Source organism: Triticum aestivum, chromosome 2A (assembly GCF_018294505.1).
Source record: "Triticum aestivum cultivar Chinese Spring chromosome 2A, IWGSC CS RefSeq v2.1, whole genome shotgun sequence".
Classification (NCBI taxonomy): domain Eukaryota; kingdom Viridiplantae; phylum Streptophyta; class Magnoliopsida; order Poales; family Poaceae; genus Triticum; species Triticum aestivum.
In genome coordinates this window covers 283449622-283457994 of record NC_057797.1, presented here as the reverse complement: position 1 = coordinate 283457994, position 8373 = coordinate 283449622, and positions in this window count along the sequence as shown.

The following is an 8373-nucleotide window of genomic DNA, read 5'->3' as shown; positions in this document are numbered from 1 at the left end:
AGCTGCAGCAGTGGGAGGCGCGGGCGCGCAGGCCGGCGAGGCCGCATCGCTGGTGAGGTGAGGCTGCGCACGCGCGGGCGGTTGCGGGGCGCGCCCCGGGCGCGTCGAGGAGAGGGCGTGCACGACCGGGCGCACCTACAGGCGCGGTGAGCGCGTCGACAGAGGCGGCGGCCAGCGGCGACTACGAGCGTTGCACAGCGATGGGAGCAGAGGAGAAGGGAGGGAACGGACGGCGGAGCTCACCGAGCCCTGTAGGTGTGCTTAAGTAGGCTCGAGGAGGAGTCGGGGAGGTCCGGCGACGAAGAGGGCGGCGGTGGTGGAGACGACAACGTCCGAGGCGAGCGCGGCGATGGCGGTTCGGCGTCGAGATGGGATCGGGGGGGGGGGGGGGGGCTGCCCCGATCCAGATCGGGCAGGGAGGGAGATGAGGGAGCGAGGTGGAGGGCGACGGGGTCCTCAGGCGGGGGAGGGGGCACTTCGGGCGGCGTCTTGGCGGCGGCGATCGAGCTCCCGATCCAGATCAGATCGGGAGGGGGAGGGGAGAGTCGTGGGGAGTGGGGGGTGCGGTCGGGGGAGTTAGGGTTTTCCCTAGAGGGGATATGGAGGGGGATTTGGGCCGGTCTGGTTGGATGGCTAGCTGGGCCGTCTGGCCCAGTTAGCCAGGGGGCCTCTTCTCTTTTTTTTGTAGTTTTGTTTTCTGTTTTTATTGTTTTCCTTTTTCTTTATTTTCTCTACTGTTTTAGCTCATTTAAAAAAATATAGGCCTTATATAAAAACATGGTTTCTTCATGACAAATAGTTAGGGAATATTTTCAACACATCGAACATTTTAGTTTTGACTTTTGAAAACTTTAATAGTTTTAACTTTAATTCAAATTTAGAATTTGAATCCGTTTCGATCTAACATGGAATTATCAACAATAACCGAGGTGACGTGGCATCATTAACATGGGATTACTGTAGCCCGATTACCCGGGCGTCACAAATCTCCTCCACTACAAGAAATCTCGTCCCGAGATTTAAGAGGGGGACTAGGGGGAAAGGTCTGGTTACGAAATCCTAACGAATCTTCTCGTCTTTGGTTGCTCTTCTCGAAGAGGTCGATCCATTACATTGATGTCTTCAGTTCTCCGCTTCGGGTCATCATGATGAAGTTATCGTCCTTCCTTGGGGATCTTCATCGTACTTACGGAAAGGATAAGGGGTAGCTTCAAAAGGACAGACCTCTACAAGGTTGACTATCTGGTCGATAACACCGAGGAAGGTGGCGGAAGTTACTCTCGAATTGAATCTTAAGAAAATATCGAGAGCAAAGTAAGGAGGTACCATGAGAAGTTTCAAACGGATAGGCAAGTGTTCGATGCCTAATCAGCAGGTGAAAGGGGTTCAGGGCAACGAGAATAAGTATTGCGTCTGATACCAAAATAGATCACTTGGGACGGCGGTCCGTGAATTACATACGAGTCCACTCGCGAGGAATAACTTTGGGAACATGGGTTGTACAGGAGAGTCAGGTTTCGATCCTGTGAAACTGTGGGTTATGGGCCCACCATGTGGATTAACAGTAGGAAGGGCGGTGACGTTTTGCACGATCATGATAGCAAGGCATGTCAGAGAGTAGCATGTCAGTTATGTCGACAACAATGTTGGTACCAAGGGCGAGGGACGAAGAGAACCATTTTCCTGCTCGTTGAAACGAGGCGGGCCAAGAGGCAAAGTTCTCATCCATCGGCGGTTACCGAAATGTCATCAACAATAGAAACAGGGTCTCACTGGCAGAGTTGTACACCGAGGTGTTTACATGAGCAGAAGAATCTTACTGTTTAGATCAGATAGATCACAAGAAAGGTTAAACAAACCAATGGAAAAGAAAATGTGATCCTCAGGTTAAACAGAACAAATGGAAAGGAAAAATGTGTTTAAACACATATTTCAGGGGTATATCCTTCCCAAGGACAAGCAGAGCATGATATCCTTGATAGGATATAAGGTAGAAAACCCTTTCAGGTAAGGGGAGAGAAATTTCATGACATTACTCACACAACGGTGTTAGGATAAATGATAAATAAAATTTAGCATCGTGCTTCAAATGTTCCTGTTGAAAATCGGAGTACCATTGACATGCTTCTAGATAGCATTAACAAGGTCTTCAGGTGAAGATCAGACTTTGGAAACACGAAGGATCCATCAGGAATAACTTGTAGAATAAGTCTTACAATTTCCTCCAGGAAGAATGGTTGTCCTTGCAAAAGAAATTATAACGATAGGTCCTCCACCCAGCGGGGGGGGGTGCTAGGCATGACATCATGTTACCGGGTCACGTAGAGATCAATGTTACAACTCTTGGAGGTATGTCCCAACCATCATATCTGACCGAGATTCAGATCCGTTGGTGTCAGGATACCTCAGACTTAGGATACCTGAGAAGAAAAGGTGCAACGCAAATTGACGAGATGACATTGTAAGATTCTCGGGGAAATGAACTGTGAAGTGATTTCCGTTATCAAGAGTCCATCATTAACCCAAGGAGAGGACAAGGAGGTGTCTGGTGAACTCAACGGCAATTCACCGAGATTCCTAAAAGATGGATGTCCACAATTAAGTGAACAAGGAGATAACATTGGTCAGATTAAATGATATAAGGAAATATGCTCGAGGAAAACATACACAATTAAACATTGGTTGAAAGGTGCGTCCGAAATATGGGTTGGGTTGCACGACCGACGTCGGAAATGGTGATTCAATAATCAATAGTCTAAGAATGAATGGCCAACCATTAACTTCAAAGCAAGAGGGTTCCTAGAAGGGCAGAATCCAAACAGCACCGCCCACTTGTTGGTACCCCGGTTGGAATCAACACGAGGACCCAAGAAAGAATGGTGATGGTGAGAAGTATCACCATACCAAGAATTCTTAAGAGGTGGTGTAATTCCCACGACATTCTTGACATAAAAGGTGGTAATATCCAAGGTAAAGAAGAACAATGCTGGGTAGCAAGGAACTCAAGGTACAACACAAAACAAGAACAAGTCTGTGTTGGAGGAAAGGTAGTAGAGTGGTCGATGATAACACTAATCATCAAGGGCAAGGATGGTATTTCTCATCATGAACTCAATTGACATCCTGGAAGAGCTCAGAATGCCGATGATGATCACGACACAATTGTTGAGAGATTTCATGAAGATGTAATCGGTCGGCGATGGCATCAAGCCAAAGGAATGATGAAGTGAAAGGTTACTGAAACCAAGGGTATGACACAAACTCGAAACAAGCTCGTAGTTCAAGGCGAAGTGTTAAGACGAGGAAGATCGACGTAAGCTTAGCTCATCGTCGAAAATTGGTGCTCCGAGAATAAGGACCAGGTAGCACGGTTAGAATCATCACGTCAATGATATAGCCAAATAGGCTAGGAATGGCGTGATCGGGTTCAAACTCATACTTATAGAAGCTTACTGAAGAGTTGTTGAACCGTAGTGCGGACTTGGTTCAGTTATCGGTGTCTTTGAGTGTTTAATAACTCAGAGCCCGTGAAAAATTGGGATCAGTGGGAAGGTAGCACTTGATGAAGAACTCATAAGAGGTTATGCAGTTCCATGATAATCTCGAGATACCAGGGGTAACACTCAACGACAGATCAAAGTAGAGGTTGGACTGGGGTAATGCTCTGCAGAAGACAAGTACTCTAACTTGTCTGAGAAATAGAATCAAGGGAGAACAACATGGTCGGAACCACGGTTGCGTAGGATCAATTCACAGATACCAGATGATATTTATCAAGAAAATAGTTATTATTACAAGAAGTTTCCATGATAGGATCTACATCGTGTCCATGGGCATGAACACAAAGTTCAAGGTCGACTCCCACTTCTTCAATGTATAACCTTCCATTCACTTCTCGCTTTGATAAAGGCATTGGTGTTGAAAGTTTTACCTGGTGAAATACCAGATGAGTACGACTCGTGAAAACTTCCGAGTTCACACATATAAAGGAAGGCATAGGTTCAACCCGGCAGGGTATCATGGAAACATATACCACAAGCTTCAATAGTAAATACCACCAGCTCAAAAGCAGAGCATGGTTGGCAAAAGGAAAGGATACAATTTACCAAAGGCATTATGTATCGGAGAAGGAACTCACAAAGTGATTAATTATGAAGGACACTGTCAGATAATAATCCAACAGTGGATATGGCGATCCACGATGGGGCTGATATGAGTATCGATACTCAATCAGAGGAAGAAAGATTGCAAATGCATCGGTTTATAGAACAGCTGAATAGTTCAACGCTTAATTAGCAAAGTAATTATGATTTTCAAATCAAGGGATCAGGAGCAAATGCTCTGATCAAGAATGGATAAGCTGAATAGAATTAGGGATACAATCAACGACAATTGGACTGGTCGAGAACCAATTCCAGTTAAAAGAATGGCAGCTCAGCCGGAAAGGTAATTTATAAGGATCAATGATGATTGCGTGTATTCGCAAACATATTGAGTCATTAGACCCAAAATGATAATGACAAGGAATGTCAATAAGACTACGAGACTTATGGGATTAACCATAATGCGAGCAAGCAAGAATTTCAAGAGCCAAAGGCTCCAGAGGATTTTCGGAAGATCGAATAGTATTTAGACTTTTGTGAAACACATGAACAACTGGGGATGAGCGGATACTCGATAAGTGCGAGAATTATCCATAGGGGTATTCAGGTGACAAGGAACAACAAGGCGATAAGCTCAAAGGATTATCTTGACAACGACGAGTGTTTCGAGGTATCTGGTAATAACAAGACCAACTGGGGATGAATGTAAGAATAACAACTGCAAGTAGTTATCCATAAGGGTTGACGGTGGAAGGGGAATTGCAAATGCGATGAACATAAGTTCTCGGGTTAACAACGGAGAGTATCTTCAGGGTCTTCACGTGCCGCAGACGATCATCATTAATAAGGGGCTCTCTGGGTGAAAGTGATAACGAGATCCTAATGTTGGATTTAGCAAAAATCATTTAACCCGAATAGAAGAGAAATAAGAGTCCCAGAGTATAGGTCGAGGAATAAAAGATCCTAATACCACCCAATGGCGACGTGGGCCCGTAAGGCACACAGCCAAGTTAGTAAAAGTTTTGCAATGGCTAGACTCAACTTCGGCCGAGGAGTTGGAAAGGGGATTCCTACAGGCAGTCGGCTCTGATACCAACTTGTGACGCCCCCGATTTAATCGTACACTAATCATGCATGCAAATGTGTACGATCAAGATCAGGGACTCACGGGAAGATATCACAACACAACTCTAAAACATAAATAAGTCATACAAGCATCATAATACAAGCCAGGGGCCTCGAGGGCTCGAATACAAGTGCTCGATCATAGACGAGTCAGCGGAAGCAACAATATCTGAGTACAGACATAAGTTAAACAAGTTGCCATAAGATGGCTAGCACAAACTGGGATACAGATCGAAAGAGGCGCAGGCCTCCTGCCTGGGATCCTCCTAACTACTCCTGGTCGTCGTCGTCAGCCTGCACGTAGTAGTAGGCACCTCCAATGTAGTAGTCGTCGTCGACGCTGGCTCCTGGCTCCTGGACTCCAGCATCTGGTTGCGACAACCAGAAAGAAAGGAAAGGGGAAAAAAGGGGGGATAAAGCAACCGTGAGTACTCATCCAAGAGGGGGATAGCTAATCCTGTCGAAGACTACGCTTCTGGCAGCCTCCGTCTTGCAGCATGTAGAAGAGAGTAGATTGAAGTCCTCCAAGTAGCATCTCCAAGTAGCATATCCAGGTAGCATCTCCAAGCGCATCTCCAGTCGCATCGCATAGCATAATCCTACCCGGCGATCCTCTCCTCGTCGCCCTGCGGAAAAGCGATCACCGGGTTGTCTGTGGAACTTGGAAGGGTGTGTTTTATTAAGTATCCGGTTCTAGTTGTCATAAGGTCAAGGTACAACTCCCAGTCGTCCTGTTACCGAAGATCACGGCTATTCGAATAGATTAACTTCCCTGCAGGGGTGCACCACATAACCCAACACGCTCGATCCCATTTGGCCGGACACACTTTCCTGGGTCATGCCCGGCCTCGGAAGATCAACACGTCGCAGCCCCACCTAGGCAAAACAGAGAGGCCAGCACGCCGGTCTAAACCTAAGCGCACAGGGGTCTGGGCCCATCGCCCATAGCACACCTGCACGTTGCGAGGGCGGCCGGAAGCAGAACTAGCCCCCTTAATACAAGAGCAGGCTTACGTTCCAATCCGGCGCGCGCCGCTCCGTCGCTGACGTCTGAAGTGCTTCGGCTGATACCACGACGTCGGGATACCCATAACTACTCCCACGTAGATGGTTAGTGCGTATAGGCTCGTAGCCGACTCAGATCAAATACCAAGATCTCGTTAAGCGTGTTAAGTATCCGCGAACGCCGAACAGGGCCAGGCCCACCTGTCTCCTAGGTGGTCTTAACCTGCCCTGTCGCTCCGCCACAAAGTAACCGTCGGGGACCGTCGGGAACCCAGGCCCACCTCTACCGGGATGGAGCCACCTGTCCTTTCAGCCCCCAACTCCGTACAGTATCACAGGTAATGTAACAGTGTAAAGTATATAGTATATGCCCGTGATCACCTCCCGAAGTGATCACAGCCCAGTAGTATAGCATGGCAGACGGACAAGAGTGTAGGGCCACTGATGGAACACTAGCATCCTATACTAAGCATTTAGGATTGCGGGTAAGGTATCAATGACTGTAGCAGCAATGACAGGCTATGCATCAGAATAGGATTAACGGAAAGCAGTAACATGCTACACTACTCTAATGCAAGCAGTATAGAGTAGAATAGGCGATATCTGTTGATCAAAGGGGGGGCTTGCCTGGTTGCTCTGGCAAGAGAGAGGGGTCGTCAACTCCGTAGTCGAACTGGTCAGCAGCAGCGTCGGTCTCGTAGTCTACCGGAGAGAAGAGGGGGAAGAAATAATGAATACAGAGCAAACAAAGCATCACAAAATATAACAAGGCAATACGCGGTGTTCGGTGTGCCCTAACGCAGTAGTAGGTGATACCGGTGAAGGGGGAAAAACATCCGGGAAAGTATTCCCGGGGTTTCGTGTTTTCGGGCAGAGGAGCCGGAGGGGGAAAGTTGCGGGTTCGATAGGTTAGGGGTGTGTGGCGGACGAACGGACCGCATATCCGGATTCGTCTCGTCGTTCTGAGCAACTTTCATGTAGAAAGTATTTTCATCCGAATTACGGATTAAAAGATACGATTTTCTAAAGATTTAAATCATTTTCTGATTTTAATTATTTATTTAAATTCAACATTATCCAAAACAGTGTTTGCTGACGTCATCGTGACGTCAGCATGACGTCAGCAGTCAACAGAGATGTTGACTGGTCAACTGACGTGTGGGTCCCACTAGTCATTGACTGTTTAGTCTAATTAGTGTGTAACTAATCTAACTACTGTTTAATTAAACTAATTAGTTAGTTAGGTTAATGTAATTATGATTAATTAACTTAATTAATTTCTTAATTAAATTATTATTATCTATTTATTTATTTTATTTATTTTATATATTATTTTTAATTCCTTTTTTTTAACAAAACGTTCTGGGGCTGGGGCCCCCATGTTAGTGGCCCCAGGGGGCCTTAACGGGTTAGCGGGCAGGAGGGCGACGGGCGCCGGGGCGAGCGCTCACCCGCACGGAGTGTGGCGAGGCGAGGCCAGTGGCCAAGGCGACCGCGGTGGCCGGCCGGCGTGGGGAGACGAAGTGCGGGGCCGACGACGAGCGAGCTCGCGGGCGACAGAGGAGGCGCCGCCGGAGTGGGGCCGTGCGGACGGGCTGGCGTGAGAGGCGAGGCCACGACAGCTGCAGCAGTGGGAGGCGCGGGCGCGCAGGCCGGCGAGGCCGCATCGCTGGTGAGGTGAGGCTGCGCACGCGCGGGCGGTTGCGGGGCGCGCCCCGGGCGCGTCGAGGAGAGGGCGTGCACGACCGGGCGCACCTACAGGCGCGGTGAGCGCGTCGACAGAGGCGGCGGCCAGCGGCGACTACGAGCGTTGCACAGCGATGGGAGCAGAGGAGAAGGGAGGGAACGGACGGCGGAGCTCACCGAGCCCTGTAGGTGTGCTTAAGTAGGCTCGAGGAGGAGTCGGGGAGGTCCGGCGACGAAGAGGGCGGCGGTGGTGGAGACGACGACGTCCGAGGCGAGCGCGGCGATGGCGGTTCGGCGTCGAGATGGGATCGGGGGGGGGGGGCTGCCCCGATCCAGATCGGGCAGGGAGGGAGATGAGGGAGCGAGGTGGAGGGCGACGGGGTCCTCAGGCGGGGGAGGGGGCACTCCGGGCGGCGTCTTGGCGGCGGCGATCGAGCCCCCGATCCAGATCAGA